This window comes from Puntigrus tetrazona, chromosome 25, assembly GCF_018831695.1.
Source record: "Puntigrus tetrazona isolate hp1 chromosome 25, ASM1883169v1, whole genome shotgun sequence".
Taxonomy (NCBI): domain Eukaryota; kingdom Metazoa; phylum Chordata; class Actinopteri; order Cypriniformes; family Cyprinidae; genus Puntigrus; species Puntigrus tetrazona.
Window position 1 is genome coordinate 13346748 of NC_056723.1, and position 19168 is coordinate 13365915.

The 19168-nt window shown below is 38.1% G+C and overlaps 1 protein-coding gene across 2 annotated transcripts in view; it reads left to right on the forward strand.

Annotated features, from left to right (window-relative positions):
• mafb (v-maf avian musculoaponeurotic fibrosarcoma oncogene homolog b (paralog b)) overlaps window positions 1–19168 on the forward strand; it is a 62707-nt gene that overhangs the window by 10928 nt on the left and 32611 nt on the right. The gene's annotated exons all lie outside the window — the stretch shown is intronic.

The window sequence follows — 19168 nt, forward strand, 5'->3', positions numbered from 1 at the left end:
TCTATCATTATTTATATATATATATATATATATATATATATATGCACACACATACATAATGTATGTATGTCTTTTGCTTTCAGTCTAATGATAAAAATGGGTTTTTGTGAATGTTAGTTATAGTAAGTTTAATATGAACGTTGCCTGCTGTCTGTAAGATTAGTACAGTGTGTGTGTGTGTGTGTGTGTGTGTTTTGAGCTGAGGGTGAATCTGATAGGACGGTATCAGTGTTCTGTGTTGATTTGCTGGCATTTAACCACACATTTCCGGTGTAATGAAACTCAAAGGTGAGGTCACAATCAGGGGCACAGGAAGTAGGCACCACGTTTGTCGCGTTTTGTGACTCTATGGCATGTTGTTGTGTTAACGATTGTGAAACGAGATTCTGCTTCTGTTACTTGTCGTTTGAAACGATTTATTATAAGCGTGTGCTCGGATTCGTTCTCTAACCTCGTACCGTCCGCTGCGTGCATGCGCGCGCGCGCGCGCGTGTGTGTGTGTGTGTTCGTATGTTGAATGTAACCAAAGCCAGTAAGGATATGAGTTATATTTAGCAGCACCTCCTGAAGACACCCGCTCGGTCCGTGTGGTTAAAAATACAGCCAGACTCAAGGAGAGAGGTTTCTGTGTTGACCTACGGCTCGCTTCGGGCCCGGGAAACCGTCCCGTCACGAGCTCAGTCAACAGCAGGGCAAGAAACCAAGGATAGAAGAAGCTCGCTGTGGGTGGACTGGGGACGTTTAGCCATTTCTTGCATCGGCGTCTTTATGTTTGGGAGACGTTTAGTGTTGTTTTTGTAGGATTTCTCTGATCAAAGCGCGGATATTTCCCACAAAACGCAGCCCTCAGAGTCATTAATGCGTCCTGTAGCCTGTAGCATCCATCCTCTCTCTCTCTCTCTCCTTCAACCGCCTCACACATTTTCTTTTCTTTTCTTTTTTTTTTTTTTTTTTTTTTCCCCTGCCCTTGGTCTTTCCTCTAACACTCTCTCTCTGTAGGGTTTTATTAAACAGAGACGGGGTCAGTGATGCAATATTTATTTATTGCGTTAAAATGTTGGCATAAAGAAAGTAAGTATCATTTTAAGTTTGATTGTTTTTGTTTAATCGTTCATTTTTCAGTTAGTAATTTTTCACAACGCGATTTATTTGTGGGGGAAAAGAAGCTATTTCTTTGCGTTAACGTTTTACTCGGTCAGTGTGGAGTAACCGACATACAGAAAGACATTTTTTTTTTTTCACGTGGCAAGAAAAAACACAAAAAGACATTCTGGTGAGAGTGAGCGCGTCGAGGTCAAGCCTTTTAAAAAGTTAAGTTGACACAACAAGCTTAGTTCAGCCTGTCAAATGGAATAACCCAATGAAATTGTAGTGCTGTCAAACGATTAATCGCAAATAATTGCATTAAAAAGAAGTTTGTTTACTCGTTATGTGTGTGTACTGTATGTTATCTATATATAAACAAAAACACATGCATGTGTACATTTAAGAAAAGTTTATATACGCAATAATAATAAGTAATAATAAGTATAAAATAACAAAATGAATATATGTAATTATTTTTTAAATTGTATACTGTGTGTGTGTGTGTGTCTCACACACTTCAATATGTAAAGAAAATATTTATCAAATATTATTTATTTTTTTTTACTTGGTTACACCACATGACATCTTAACAGTCATTAAGTAAAAACCTGTTATCAGGTTAATAAATGCATTGAACATAAATACAAATATTACATTTCAAAGAACTAGGCATGAATCTTCATTTAACCAACGTTTGTAATGCTCCTTGCCTGTCATATATTTTATATAACGGACGAGCGACTCATGAGCGGCTCAAGTTGAACACACAAGACCTCGAGGCTGGCGTTGGAGATGTATACAGTATATAACTGTCGTTCGTGTGCTTATATAGTGTTTTTTTCTCTGGTCAGTAAGGACAGGTGTGTCTGTGACCCTCCCTCCATCTCTCCATCTCTCCACCCATGCCTGGCTCTTCTTCTTCTTCTCCTCCTCCTCCTCGTTGGAGATTCGATGGCATATATTTTCCCAGGAACGGGGCGCCTCCTCGACTCCTTGTTAGCTTGACAAATAACTTCTGTGGGCAGAAAGTGCTGAATTTTAGCTTTCCATGTCTATTTTCTGCCGGCTGACATTAATTTTGCGAGCTCCGCGGGAACTAACTATCAGAAATAAATAAATAAGGGAATAACAGGGCTTAGGCAGGGGCTGCTCGGCCATTAGAGCAGGTTTCTGAACACACGCGTTTGCTGACGAATACGCCGCCTGTTGTGTCACAGGAACAGCCTGGGTTTGCTAATCTGCTGGATTTTTGTTAGAGGTAATCTACAATCTATTATTTTTATTTAAAAAAAAAAAATCAACATGCAGAGTAAATATCAGGGTTTTTTGTTTTAGTATATATTTTTAAAATGACCCTTTCTTTAAAAAAAAAACAAAAAAACAATATCTAATGTGAGTAATTATTTATACCTCTAATTGTAATATTTATTACTTTTTTAATTTAATGCATTTGTGTATATAATATGTGCATATGATGAATTATGAACAAAAGAGCCAGATAATGTGATGAGAATATCTGATCTGTTAACATCAATTTATGTCTGCAACAAATTTAGCTTATCAAAATGATTTATAATTTCACATTTTAGGAAATTCAGTAAATTTCTTTTAACTAAATACATGCATACTTGAAAGGGTTATTATCGTTAACTAAACAAACAGACTAAAAATTAAGTAAAAATAATAAGTAAATGCCATTACTTAACTCTTGAGATAGTAATATAATAGAACAAAATATGAACTGAAATGAAATAAAATTTTAAAAGGTTTTAGCTGAATTAAAATACAATTTAAATAAAAAATGAACCAAAAGAAATTCTTGAAAAATAACGAAACCACAAATGAAGATTAAATGGAAATGAAAGCTGTAATTGTATCTCAACAATATTATTATTAATTATGAAAAAAACGATATTTCTCAGGATACTATTTAAACAAAATATAGATTATTATCAAATCAGTGTAATTAATCAAGAAATCCAATCATGATAACATAAATTCTCATTTTATTTGTAATTGATTTACGGTAATCCTTTTCCAGAAACACTTTAAAATTACAAATGATGAATGAACGCCGAAAAATCCCCCAAAAGTCGGCTTGGGGCTTGCTTTAATAACCCTGAGGAGGAAGCAGGGGCCCGTGAATGCTTTAAAACACACGCTTCACGTCTTTTACAGCTCTGAGTGACACAGTCCCGTCTGTTTGGCCTCGGCTCACTCCCAGAATGCACCACAGGTCGCACGCCTGGCATTAACCTCCCGAATTTCACACCGTTGATCAGGAAATGTGAGGAGAGTCCGCAGCGAGTGAACTCACTAGTGCACAGTGTCCGTTATCTCAGCAGACGGCACACTAATCCAGCGAACTCCATGAATAGTGTCCATCACTTGAGAGTCACCAGAGTTCTAAACACAAATACTGAGAATAAAATGGACTGTTTATTTTTATAGTCAGCGGTTTTTCTGAATTCCATCTTCTGCGCAGTGCATTCTGGGATTGCATCCTCTGTAAACTCTATAATTGTGTCTCAGAGCGGCTTTTATATACTACCTTTGTGCACTTCTGGTTAAATTTTAGGACATGCAAAACGTTGTCTTTTTAAATGCATAAATATTTGGTGCTTGAATACATATATTATAAGAGAGATATCACTGAAGCAAATATAGAAAATGCAAAAAAATGCAGTTCATAAATACAGTGAGTTGAATACAAGCTTTATATTATGATCATGCTTTTTGACCTTTACATTTTATATATTTTTCACGTTTTTTATATATATATATATATATATATATATATATATATATATATATATATATATATATATATATATATATATATATATATATATATATAAAAAAAAAATTAAAAAAAAAGAAGTGTTGTCCACAGAGCCACTGAAACCTCCACAATCCCACAATGCCCTGCTGTTTTTCTCTGGTCTGTTAGTGTCACCTGAAAGATGGATGAAATAGATGCAGTGGTTGGAGAAATGAAGTGTGTTTGTGTTTGTGTGTGTGTGTGTGTTTGGAGAGCGATGGCTGTGGAGGCATGAACATCATGGGCTCTGCAGCAATTAGAATAATTTCACATTAATATGAGGATTCTGCTGTGTGCTTATCTGCATAGAGGAAGCGCTTCTACATCAATCAGAATGCAGTGCTGTATTAACCACACACACACACACACACACACACACACTGTCCACGCTGGCTTTTCCTCGCGCCCCGCAAACATAACTAAAAAAATACTTTCCGATGCTGGGTGGGGGGGGGTTTATGGTGCTTTCCAAGGTGTGTTTAATATTTGCCCACAATTGTGTTACTCCTCGTTGCTTAGAGAGATCATAGAAATTTGGGGGGAAAGTAAAACATCAGTTAAAATGTTATGAAACGGCACAGTCGTAAGTTTTGAAATGGTTCTGTAAGTTTGTTGGTTGTAGCACATTACACAATTTAACACTATAAATAGTTCTTACCAGGTGACTCTTATTTCACAGCCATCTTTTAAACAGCTAAATAAATGGTGTATATACAGTATGATTCACACAATATAAAACAATAATAGCAGTAGTAATAATAAAGTTGCACAACATGACATATTTCATTCTGAACGTGTCTTGTGTTCTCAGATCAATGCAAACAACAACGATAATAAATTATATTGTTGCAAATTATTCATGTCATTTTTTTAATCACGTCGCACCACATGACACTTTTTTTCACCCTTGAAACTAATGAACTAATAATTTAAGATTTTTGTTGTTGTTGTTGTTGTTTAAATTATACAAATGTTTAAAAAGCAATTAGTATATGCATTCATTTATTTATTTATTGATTATGCATGTTTGTTGGTTGTACCACAAAACTCGGTTGGTCTCACCACATGACTTATTTCGTAGACAACCTACCTCTAAAGTGAGTGACGGCACTAGTGATATTTGTCTCAGTAATCTAGTATTTTAACGCTGCGGACACAGTGTGTGTGTGTGTGTGTGTGTGTGTTGTGTTTTTTTAAGCCGTGTCTCGTAACCTCAAGTGCCGCCTGCTTGAAAATGTCAGAGAGAGGAAGGAAAGGCTTTTGACGGCACACGCATGCATCATTTCCACTGCGCTCATCACTTTCTGTCCAAATCAGACGTCCTAAATGGGACAAATAAACCTCAGTTCTGTTATTATCACCCAACTGTCATCACAGATCATTAAAGCGCCGCTCGTCTCGGTTCGAGTACGAGCGTCAGCGAACATAAAGTCAGTCACGATGAGGAAAACAGGCCCCGAGGCTTCGGGAGTGAAGTATTAAACACACACCTTTTGAGTTTTGCTACTTTTGATCTGTGCCGTTAGTTCTCTGAGCCATCAGGCTTAAAATATTTACCCCGGCAGAGAGAGAAAAGAAAAACCGGGGGTTGTTTTGCTACAAAATACTATTTATATTTTGAATTGGGGATTATTTATATTTTCGGTTTTCATTTGAACTGCAGTTAAAGTACACAATGTCTATGCATTTTTTTTTATTTTCACCATTATAATTTCAGTTTTACTCAGTCAACTAAGTCAAAATGAGAAATTGAGGAAAAAGTTGTATATTAGTTTTAACTGTAAGTTTGATTTATTTTCCAAATTATTTCAGTTTTTAGTTTAAATTTTGAGTTCTTCCGCTTATTGACAATTCAGAACTTGGTTGAAAAAATTAATTAAACTGTAATTTATTCATCTCTAGTCAACTTTGTTACATTTTTCTTTGTCTGTTAAAATTGACTTGATTTTAAATTAGTTTTATGATTTTTGTTGTACTTTTAAGGTGTGAATAAATAACCCAGCATGTCACTTTAACTTCGACAAGGAAGTGACCACCTAGCAACCACACAAAGCACCTTAGCAACCACTTCGAATAGTTTTTTCTCGTCATAAATATTTGGGAAAAGAATCCAAGAAACGTAAATGAACTTGATCCGAATCTCCATTAAATCAGCTGAGCAATATCATCTTCTTCTGAGTTTATCTCCTGTGCGTGCGTGTGTGTGTGTGTGTGTGTGTGTGTGTGTGTGTGTGTGTGTGTGTGTGTGTGTGTGCGTGCGTTCTGTGGATTAGAGAGGTTTTTAGCGCTTCATCACTCTCATTGTTTGGTCAGTCTCTGTCCGTCTGAATGAAGTCTGACGGCCGTTTGTTAGATTAGCGTGTGATAATCTGAACACACATCCTGGGATGAGATTACAGCGACTATAAAAAAACACACTCCTCATCCGCTTGACCATTGAGAAAAACAATATGGTGCCTATAATAGAGATTTATGTAAAAATACCCACACTGGATGCCGGATTTAATTATAGCAGAGCACCAGTATTAGATTGCTACAAGAAAGACATAAATATATTGAAAAAAAATAAAATACTTGGAGTAGCATAAACACTTCCCATCTTTTTTATTATCTAGAATTCAATGCTGTTTTGAACCAAAGTGTCTCCTAAATGAGTATGAATATGAAAGCAAGGATTTTGCATTGTTTTATCGAAAATGTTTGAAATAAATGCTGTTCTTTGGAACTTAATAAATAAATACATGATTTTTTTTTTTTTTTTTTTTTTTTTTTTTAACCCAATCAAAATAACCCAAATGACGTTTTATCGCATTTTTTTCCCCTTCTTTTCAGTAGAAGAATATAGTATTTGTAAAATCAATACTTAGCACGTCACGTACAGTTCATTGTAAGAAAATAAAAACATCTAGGCTTTGTCTGCAGCTCATACTTGCTTTGATGATATCTAAGGCAGTGATACTGTGACATTTTTAAGTGTGACTTGTGTCCTAATACCTTGTGGAGCATTTGAGGAGGAGAGAGAGAGTGTGTGTGTGTGTGTGTGGGGGGAGATAGAGAGGATGAGCACATAAAGTTGGCACACAGCGTGAACATACTGTGCTGGTTAAACAAACAGAGTGTGTTCCCTATGTCCTTTATTTCTCTCACACACACACACACACACACACACACACACACACATATGGTCTTATTATAGCACACAGGAAATATACCAAATATACCCTCACAGTCACACACACTCTTAGGAATATTTACTAGTGAGCTGCTCGATCTGGCTTTACACACACACACACACACACACACACGTACGTTTGCTCAGCTCTCTTTACAAACACAGCACAGACGTCATGTTTAATATAATTAGTAGCTCTAAACTAAACTAAAACAGCAGTATTTAGTTTCTCTATTAATCATATTGAACACTTCTTCAGCACAGCGGAGGTTTGGTCAGGTTTAGTGGTGTGTGTGTGTTTGTGTGATCTTTGGCTGAACCGTTGCTGGACGCTGTCCAATAACAGACCTGCATTTCCTCTCTGAAGAGCACGAGGTCATTTTTCCCCTGTCTCTCTTAAACGCTGATTGTCTTTCTTATCTGGGCTCTGATGTCTCTCTTATCAGCTTTGGCTTTAGCGTCGCTTCACCGCTGAGCCGCGCGGGTTCAGATTCACCAGCACACGCTCTTCATGCCAGACTCATCAGATGCAGATTTTAAAAGGATCGTTCCTTCTCCCTTTGAGCGCAAAAGGAGATGTTGCGAAGAATGCGCACGCTGCTCTTTTCCACACAAGCACAGCTGATACTGACCACGGATCTTAAAGGCCCTTAAAGACCTAGCAAAAGAGACGCTGTGCCCAATGTGCTTTAAATATTAGTATACTGAATAAGAGAGATGCAGATAATATGAAATATCACATTTGAGTGATATTAAACACAGTTAAGTTTAAATAAGGGAATCCAGCATCCAAAAACATTTAGTTTAGACTTTAAACATCAAATGAATCAGTAGATGAGTGAAACATAAAGCAAGTTAAAATTAATTAATAATAATAATAAATCAACTTTGTTCACATTTACATTTGATAAGTTAATCAATCAATAGTTCTTTCAAATAAAAAGAGTACTTAAAAGCTATGCTAAAATGTACTTTTCACTATTATTTCCACTCTTTAATCCCATGTACTGAATATTCAGGTTCAGTTTACGACATTTTTAAAAGCTGCCAAATGCCTCGTTTTTACTCCGAGAAGCGGGGAGGAAAATATATTTCGAGCTGAAATATTTCTTAATATGTGTTAAGGCGCAGCGAGGTCTCCTGACCCGGAGCGTCTCGTATCAGCGTTACGTTGCACGTTTGTCTCTCCGTGGCTTCACTCGTGTAATTACTCGCTCGTTCACGTGTTTTTACACGCCGCTTAACAGTGTGAAATTAACTGCACAAAATAGAAACACAATTAATTGTGTCGCCTTGCAGACGTACTTAAGCGAAAGCCATTATGATGGAGTTAAATGGAAGAAAAACGCTGTGAGTGAAACTGCGACGTGAAATTAGAGGGAAATTGAAGGAGCTCTCGGTGGAGTTTAACATTACGAGAGAGAGAGAGAGAGAGAGAGAGACCACCGTCTGAACTGACTTCCTGAAATATGAGGAGGAAAATGCATTTCATGCACAAGATATATTAAGTTATTGAAGATTGTGTTGGATTGTGATGCCAATATCTAAAAAAGAACCAAAAATGTCAAGTGAAAGCTAGTTAGCAAATGTTTTTTCTGTATTCTGGTAACTAGATTAATTTTTTTTTTTTTATATATAAATGTATTTTGCAATGAATTGAATGAACAAATTAATTAATTAAAAAAATAGTAAAGAAAATGCTATTAAAAAAGCTGTTGGATGTACAAGACACATAATTTGATATGGCAATTGCATTTTTTGTGTTTCATTTATAATAATAATAAATTATATATCCATAATATCCACAGTGTATCTATATAGGTTACACTTTATTATAAGGCAAGGATGTTTTTACACAAATAAGTACGGAGTAATATTAATAAGTAACTACAATTATGCTGCCAAAATGTCAGTCACTAAATAGTCTCATTGATTTATGTTATCAATAACTTATATCATTTATTGGAATAAATAAAATCATAAAATGAGTTACAAGTACTTTTTGAAAACTGTTGAATATGTGATAAAATAGATATATTAAGTATAAGTTATAAGTTATCAAAATGCCTTTAAATAAACTCGTTTTCGTTTGAATAATTAATAAATAACATTTAATTAGTTACTTAGTTTATAACACGTACAGGAATAATTGAGGGGAAATTATTCATACGTCAACAATTTAAAAACGAAATATTTGATTTAAAACCGTTGAACGTGATAAAACAATGCACACGGATGATATTTCCATCCATTTTGAGTTAATAAAACGCCAGACAATAACGTATGCGTATCAACGCACGTATTCATTCGTTCATTTATTTACCGAATTAACGTTTGTTCGTAAATGAAGCGAGCGATATAAAGAAAAACCTCCAAAGACAAAGCCTCCAGAAGTAAAGCAGCAGAGCGGCGGACAGAGGCTGCGTGTTTTGACTACATCACGGTACAAGGTGAGCGGGTCACAGAGGTCTGATGTCTCCATCTACTTCCTCTCCACTCAGACAGACAACAAACGCTCGCTTCAGCGACACACCAGCGCTCAATCAATAGCAGATATTCTCTCTGAAAATCATGCAGAAACACCGGCTGAGCGCATATCGGCTTGCGCCGCCGCAGTTCAGTGGAGGCAAAAAAATCTTTACATCACAGTTTGTCTAACGCATAATTACTTTTACCTTTACACATCTGTGTTCTTTCATAAGCGAAGAGAGTTCCAAATAAGCTTCTCGCTCAAAGCTTCGACTGCCGGTTTCCTGCGGCTCTACGGGGAACACGCGGGAATAGCTGAAACAAAAATAGTTGATGTGTGTTTTTATGTCAACAAGCTGGGAGCTTCACCTCCACCCTTTGCGTACAAAGATATACTTTATGTATATTTATATATACATCCACACTGAATAAAGATGATGCTCTACATCCAAAGGCTATAGAAGCACACGCTCGCAGAGAGACGTACTCACGTGCAGAAGAAGAGCTTTTATTTAAATATGATGAATTGTGAGCACTGACTGTGGGCCGTGTGTGTGTGTGTGTGTGTGTGTGTGTGTGTGTGCGTGTGTGCTGCATCTGTAGGCCTGAGAGTGTGACACTTGTGTAAATTATGTTCAAGAAAACTGGGAAATTCTGCTCCTCTCTCACTCTCTCTCTCTCTCACACACACACACACACACACACACACACACACACACACACACACACACACAGAGAGTATGATTTATTCCCAGAGGAAGATGGCATGGCTCTTTTACAGCTTAGTAGACTAAAGGACATTTGCAGTTGAGCTTTATTTGTGCATCAACAAATCTCAGCTGTTTCTCCTAAACTTCTCAGAGAGAAATAAAGAGAGACTCAACTATGTCCGTACTGTCGGAATATGACGATATAAATGAAAATGTAGATTACATATTGTGGATAACACGGTCTTGAAAGCATTTCACGTTCGAGAACCGCAGACTTTTGTATTTTGGGAAATGCATTTTTTGAGATCTTTTCTGAATGTAAACCAATGCAGTTACTAAGGGGGTGTGTGTGTGTGTGTGTGTGTGTGTGTGTGTGTTTCATACATATGACCCTGGAGCTCAAAACCAGCCCCAGCAGTCAAAAATGCTAAGACTTCAAATGTCTGAATTATGTCTCATGTAGTCATAAGTAACCTTGTCTCAGATGTTTCTCCTAAGAAATAGTCTTTTAAATAGGACTAATACTCTTGACAGACAGCATCTGAGTCTTTTTCGCAGTGACGTTTCTCTTTCCTGACTCGGACGACTTTGTTTCGAGGTCCTCTGAAACTCTAGAGGAGCCAAATAAGGGCCTTCCTCGAGAAGCAGGAGACTTCTTCACAAGTCCCCATTCGTTCTCTACGTAGTAGCCTTGCTACGTAGAAGAAGCCATCGAGATACTAAAGAGATGTCATTCGCGATATTAGCTTTATTTGGCGAGTCTTGAAGTGGGTTTGCGCTCGGTGGCGTGTTTTAATGTCGGCACGTTGAAGAGCTCCACCGAGAACGGCGCCGAACAAATGGCTCCAGAAGATACAAGTGTTATCAGATTAGCCGTCTGTTTAAACAAGCTCTCCATCAGTAAATCAGCTCTGAGCATCTCGCACAGATTCTAATTAAACCTCTGAATTAAATTAACATCTCATCTGCATATAGCAGGTATAACGAGCATCATTTACAATCACGTGACTTCCTGAAGCAGCACTGCTGGGATTCGCACGCCGTCGTCGAGGGACGTCCGCGTGGATATTTGTGTTTACGTGGAGAGTGGATGCGACGAGGCTTCGGACGTGAAATTAGAGGAACGAATTACGTCGTCTTAACGATATCGGTCGCTGTTTATGAACGTGTTCTGGATGATGGCAGCTAATCTGCTCTGACAACTTTTTTTTTTAGCAACGTTAAAAGGGTTTAAAACGTTTAAAATGTAATGTTTGAAGTTTGTTTAATAACGTATACAATAAAGTAAATCTATAAGTCAGGTAAAGCATAAAACTGCCTGAGCAAACACCTCTAGAAACCCGAGACGTATTAGAAAAAGCCGAAGTGCTGACTGTAAGTGTGTACGTGTTTTTTTTTTTTTTTTTTTTTTTTTTTTTTTTTTTTTTTGCCGTTAATAAAAAGCCCAATTAGCTTACCCCAGGCTTTTTCTGCTCAGGCAATGGTGGGGGACACCTCAGAGGGCCTGACAGAGCTGAGTGAGGCCCCCAGACACACACACACACACACACACACACACACACACACAATTAAAAGATGCAAGCTCCGTGAGTTTCCTGCTATGCTCATATTCAGACATCCGATATTAACTTGACTCTGCCCATGAAAAAATCAGATCAATGCTCATTTGCATATTAATCAATCACGATTTGCATATTCATGAGATACCTAGCAAAGCAGAAAACTATTGTTATGGCATGACTGTCCTTTACCACGGTATTACATAGTTTACCGTTACACTTTCACAGTAATATCAAGTGTTTTTTTTTAGCCATGGTAATGCTTTTTGTTTTGAACGCGTTGCAATGCTGTGTTTTAGAGGTGTAGGGGGATATGAATCACGTTTATATCATATTTTTACACAGCTTACATAAACATTAAAGAAGCATGCCTTTCCTCTGAACATTATTTCGTACTAAATGGTTCCAGAACATCATAAAAGATCAGAAAACTTCGAGAGAACGTTCTGGAACATTAGCTGCAAAAATCAGTGCAGTCAAATCACAATTACATGCGATATACCTAATAAATATACGCACGCATATAGCATGTACACAAAAGCTTTCTATTTCGGTAAATATGTTTCTTCAACATTTATATGGACGGTTGAGAAAAACTATTACCATAGACTACACGAATCATATACTACCACGGTATGACCTGAGAGCGTGGCAGCACCCCGGTAGAGTTTTGAAAGGGGTGTTAACCTCTCACACCGGTGATTGATCCTCACACACATGAATATTCATTTCAGATTAAACACAACCAAACACAAGGACTCATTGACCTTGTTCTGGAATAACACTGTACTGTCGTCCGCATTCTTCACTATACTCAGCATAAGTAAGTGTCGTATGTGATCTATAGGTGTGTGTGTGTGTGTGTGTGTGTGTGTGTGTGTTCTGTGCAACTGAAGAGCACTTTGGCTCAGACTGTGCGCCAGACAAGAGCATCGGGAGTGAGTATATGAGTATACGTGTGTGTGTGTGTGTGTGTGTGTGAGTGGAAGCCGAATGCGCCGAGGGACTCTGAGGCAGTTTGATCCCTGGAAACATGGGAAATGGACTTTCCTTTAGAGCTTTTACTGTAATTGTTTCGGGGGTAAAGCAAGCGCTCTCCCTCAACAGATGGCGAATATCACTTTTAATCAAACACGGACACCTCTTTGTAATAAATCACATTCACGCAAGCGCATTTCGCTTTCTGAAATTTCACCGCCGCCTCTGGTGCCGAGATTGAGGGGGTCCGGCGCAGGACGGGTGGCGTGACGAAGGTGGCCTGGCAAATTGAAGTAGTTGTCAAAAAAAAAAAAAAAAAAACGAAGCATTTGAAGGGTGTGAAAGAACTCGTGTACTTTGACACTAACCGGAGCACAGTACATAGCCACTTTCAGGTAGATGTTTGTGTTAGCGTGTTGCTAAGCTAATTGTTTTTTTTTTTTTTTGTTTTTTTTTTTCGTGCGGGTTACATATGGTCCTTCGAACTGCTTCGAATGTTGCCGTCTACCCTTCGTGTGCCTTTTAAATGCGGTCTGTGTAGGCAGCTCACTAGGTTTAGGGCAGTAAATGTAGTGCTAGAAGAGGATGTGTACTTCCTGCTGGTGACAGAGTAATCTGTGCTGAGAGAGTTATAGTTATGAAGCTGTCCGCTCTTCAGCGGCTATGTTTAAAAAAGGCTCATGAAACACCGGGGTTACACACACACACACACACACACACACACACACACACACACACACACGCTCGCTGGGAATAAATCGTGATTTGAGTTTATATTTATCAGCGTGTTTGCTGAAATCCTTTAAATAGTGTTTTAAACACTTTTTGTGCGCTCGTGAGAAAATGTTATTGCTCTTTTAGAGCTCAGAAGACTTCTGGGGTTTTTTGGGAGTTCATTGTTTCGGACAAATCTTTTTTTTCCTATGTAAAAATCTGGAGACTTAAGCAGTTTTGATTACATTTCGAGAGAATTTGTGACCATTTTGAGCGCGCTTAATTTTAACCTACATTAAAGTATATGTTAGTTTATCGTAAAAAATTTTTGCCAGTAGACGAGAAGTATGAAATGACATACAAGTCATCCTGGTAACACTTTATTCTAAGGCGCCCTTGTTACATGTACTTATTATTATAATAACAATAGATTATAAAAATGACACGCACCAATCCTAACCATATAGTAAGTACACTATAATACAATTTAATTTATAGTATAGTTCTCCAACTCCCCTTTTCTGGCGAAAGCACTTTTAGCGTAGCTTAGCATAGATCATTGAATCTAATTAGACCAGTAGCATCTCGTTTCAAAAATCGCCAAAGAGTTTAGATATTTTTTACTATATGCCGTAACACGGCCGCAGCAGGCGTAGTGCTATCACGCAGAGCCTGAAAACAGCCAGACCCTCTTGTCTTGCAAGCTGGGGACTATTTTCTGCGTGATATCAGCGCGCCTCCTGCGGTCACGGTCCAGCAGCAAACTTCCTAATCATATCGGCCTTTGAAAATCTAATTAATTGGATCCAACAATCTATGCCGAGCTATGCTAAACGCGCTATCACCAGACCCGGAGAATGAGCCCATTTACAAAAAAGTGGAGCGCTCCTTTAAGTACATTTTAAAAACATGCTAACGTGTGCTTCATTTTCAAATATATATACAAAAATGTGTTTTTTTTTTTTTCTTAATATTTAAAAAAAAATAATATTTTGGATTATCTTTCATAGATCAATGCAGATCTCACGAAACCTCTCTAAGCCCCCACCCCAGTTTGATCTCAGCGCAGTCTCATTTCTGTCCAGATATGAAGGAGACGCAGGTACACGGACGCACAGATCAAGCTCACACCTGCGTTCATTAAACACACGTAACCCCGCGGTCTCCCCGGACCCTCTCATGAATAAACACCCTGTCATCTGCTCACCCGTGTGGCCGGAGCCACTTCCGCCCGCTGCTCGCCCGCTGACCTTCCTCATCACACAGACGGCTCTCTCACTCCCACAGCATTAAATATTCATGCCGCGCCAAAGAGAGTGACTCTACACTTCTCCATCCCGTATCCCGCGCTTCCTCGCTGTCTCGCCTCTTCCTGTGTGTGTGTGTGTGTGTGTGTCTCCGCTGAAGGGCTCGCAGGTACTCCGTGTCTAACGCAGGCCTTTAGCCGTGACCGTATTCTCTCTCTCTCTCTCTCTGACTGTCTGCTGTTTGTTTGAAGCTCGCTCGGCGGTCACATGTCATCTTTAGCGTTCAGACCCTTCAGCCCGTTTGTTCGCCCGGCGGGTCGGCTGAGTGTCCCGGTATTGTTCAGAATAGCTGTCGCAGTGTGATCCACGGTGCACTTCGCTTTCAAAAAGACCAAAAATAGCCATTTCATAGCCATTTATGGCAATGTAATATATAAGCCTTTTATATATACTGTTTATGAGTGAAAGAGTTTTATGAATTCAAAGTAATTAATTTTGTATATTACTAGTACTGCCTTTCATTTGGACCACGTGTGAAAAATAGTTAAATAAGTGCTGTCAGATGATTAATTGAAATAATATAATATACCATAATATACCGCTTTATACATCTGTTTATATCATTTAATAATTTAAAAATAAATGCAAATATATTTCGTATAAAAACAATGTCGTTCTGAAATATATACATGCGCGTGAACTATTATAAAAAGGCATTTATCTAGTAACTAGATGCTTTAAATGCTTTGAATAAGAAAAAGAAAAATATGGTTGCTTTTATTCATTTATCTATTTTACAGTGTAGTGCGTTAAATACTGTTACTGTGATATAAAATCGCCTTGCGTCTCGTGTTGTTTTTCTGACATAAGGGATGATGGACCTTTAAAAAAGGGAAAACGAAACACCGTGGTAACCGCCTGATGTTGATGTTAGTCAGAAGATCACCGTTAACACAGCTGCTGTAAACATCTGCGGACTCCGTCAATATGGTCAAAACATCTGCGCTTCTTTAGCGTTCTTTATCATATTTCTATAATCCATCTTTCATAATTAAACCTGTGGGAATGAAGGAGCCCCGCTGCGTGTTCATGGACTTTGAGAGGTAATGATGCCGGACAAGTGACTTAATATCACTCAAGAGCGCTAATCAGGCTCAAAGCAGTGATTAACAGAGCCGAATATTAAATATCTCATTAATAATTGTTTTTAGATAGATAGGTAGATGGAGATGTGTTAAAACTTAAAGCACTTTATGAAATAATGTGTACATACAGTGCCGCTAGCTGAACTGAAAAGTAAATCATTATTAGATTTGAAAATACTTATAATCGTGTAGCAGATACTTTAATTATGCGATTATATTATTCGCATATTATTATATATCATTATAACGGCAGTAAATTAATAATTCTTCAAGACGAGAAAGTTAGCAAAACAAAGTTTATTTATTTTTTGAATATTTTTATAAATATTTTTTTCAAGCCCCTGTAGTTCCTTCAAAATCCATAGTTTCCCGATACATAATGTTTAATGCACTTCATGTTCTTAATAATAATGGATTTTTTTTTCTTTGAATTTTTAATATCAATACGGTACAACATTATCTGATCAACGTCATAAACAAGTTAGGTTTAAAGTAATCAAAAAGTAGTCTGAAAATCATGGATGGACAACAATTTCTAATTTATGCAAGAGTCTGTGTGTCTATATATATATATATATATATATATATATATATATATATATATATATATATATATATATATATATATATATATATATAAAACCAATCATTTTTATTCTATCTCCACGTTTAAAATGTATTTTTGTAACACGCGCTCATTTGTAAAAATCGCCTTTTACGCCACAGATATTTTTATCCTTTTGTTTTGGGTGCTTACTGTGAAATTGGCATCCTGTTATTGTTATCCGAAGAAATTCTTTGTTGTTTTCTCACTTGGCTTTTTTTTTTTTTTTTTTTTTTTTTTTTTTTTTTATCTGTTTGCTTCTCTGAAGTGCCGGCTTTAGTTTTTTTCAGCGGCAGACGGGACACCGAGGGTCTCGGGACGTGTTTTGGTGTGACGACGGAGTCCAGCAGATTGTCTAATATCTGCAGGAGGCCTCAGCGCCGAGGGGTTTGCGGAGGGTTGATTGTGCGGGGTTTACATAAGAGTATTAGACCGGAGCACAGTCATATCTTCAGCTCGCAGATAGCGGCGGTTTGTTTTCCCTCACGCATTTATTTCTTAAGAAGATTGAACACCGCCACCACAAGACAAACACACCGGCGCTATTAGATGATGTGTGTGTGTGTGTGTGTGTGTGTGTGAGTGAAATTTAACCCACACGAAAGAAGATCACAAAGGAAATCTCAAATGTTTCTCCTAGACACTAATGAGATTAAACAGAGAACAAATGGAGACTTTGATGAAGCGTTCAGCTTAGGGTTTTTTTCCAGGAGAAAAAGACCTTGTGTGTCTCCTTGATCATTTCAGAAGAGATCAAGACAGTGTCTCGGAGTCGACGATTCACTTATTATTTTTTTATTCTACCAAGGAACGACTTGGAAATGTCACGTTATAGAAGTTGTGAATGTTGCATGATAGTTCGGCCAAAAAACTAGATATTTAGTAAAATGTCTCATCGTTGTCTAGTGTCGTTTAGACCCCACTGTCCTTCAAAACATCACGCCGATTTGGATTTTTCTTATTTATATATCCAGTCAGCTAGTTTTGATCATATTTACCCAAGACTTTTAAAGTTTAAAGTCATTCAGTTTAATAAAAGTCTGTTCATTTTTTCTGTTAAAACAACAACACCACAAAAAGACTTTGCATTGCGAAAGTTCATTCATGCAGCATTGAAGAAATGCACGTTTGGATTTATTATAGATGGTCAATGAGAAGGTTTGACGGATTTAAATCCAACTTACTTGTCACTCCAGCATTTGTCTGTGGTGTGGAGGAAAAAAAAAAAAAAGCATGAACGGTTGCCAGGTTGTGACGATAACAAAAACACTGATTGGGCATTTTAAACTCTGGCGAACCCAAACATAAAAACTAGATTTTTTTTTTCCCCCTTATTTTAAAGTAAAATAAATACAGATACATTTCGGATATAGACGTTGTATTTTGGTTAGTGACATTTGTGTTCTGTTTGGTCTAGCTATCTGAGCTATCTCTTTAAATGCGGAAGAAACAATCACATCTCCAGAGCTTTGCAAAAGCAACTATTGAGCGGTAAAATATTCCTCAGAGTATATCTGGAGTCTACATAATGTACATATTTCTAGAGGCCAACAAACACTGAACGGGTAGTGTGTGTGTGTGTGTGTGTGTGTAATTACCAACACCCCGGCTTTAGCTCCGGTTCATGTCGCTCGTCTCTAATTAGCGCGAGCGGAGGGAGGGTAATTTATAGAGAGCCGAGTCCCTTTGTTAAGATAACACACTGCAGGTCTCTGGAGGAACACACTCCTGACCGTGTGTTCACACACACTTACGCATTCGTGGCTGAGGACCGCTCGTGTTTGCGCACGTCCTCCACCCGAACTGACCTGAATCTGCTGTTGAGATTTAGCGTAGGACACGTGATTGAGGAACATCTACACCTCAGATCAGGCCGATCGGAGCAGCCGTGGTGCTCGATGAGCCGGATCGATGCTTTAATCCATAAACTTTCTTTTCTCAGGATGTTATGAGACATCAATCATCATTCTCATGCAGGCGTTCCTCAGAACGAGCGCTTCCCTGTAGCGCCTTTCCTCCGCGATCCGTTTCCTTATCGAACAGGGACCGCTTTAAAGCGTAAGCCGGGTATCGGTGTTTCGCTCCGCAGGAATACAATATCCCGATGCTACCTTTTAATCCAAATGTTTAGACACACACAGTAGCTGTTCCCAAATCCACTAGATGCTTTGGTGCTCTGCAACGCCGGGAGAAAGCCGGCCGTTAGCATTCCCTCTCACCTTAACGGAAGTTGCTCGGCTGGCTCATCTTTGCAGTTTTTGCAGGAAATCGCTCAATGCACAAATACAAAGTCCAAAGTATTACGCTTCGACGTGCACGTTGCCGAACGCGTGCACAGACGGCGATTTGTGCTAGGGCTGGGGAAACGAATCAGCGCAGCTCGAATCGGGAAAAGAATCTGCATCGATTTTTTTTGAATGAATGTGGGTCTGGTGATGGCGCTTTTAGCTTTAACTTTTAGCATCACGCTCAAAAATGGCCGAAGTGTTTCGATATTGACACTGCTGTAGTTACGCGCGTACCCAAAATGAAAAGTCGCGATTTTTCTACGCTGATATAACTAGGAACTACACTCTCATTCCGGCGTAATGATCAAGGAACTTCATTACACAGCGTCTGAAAATAGACCCTATAGATAGCATTGCATCTACTGTAGCCATTGT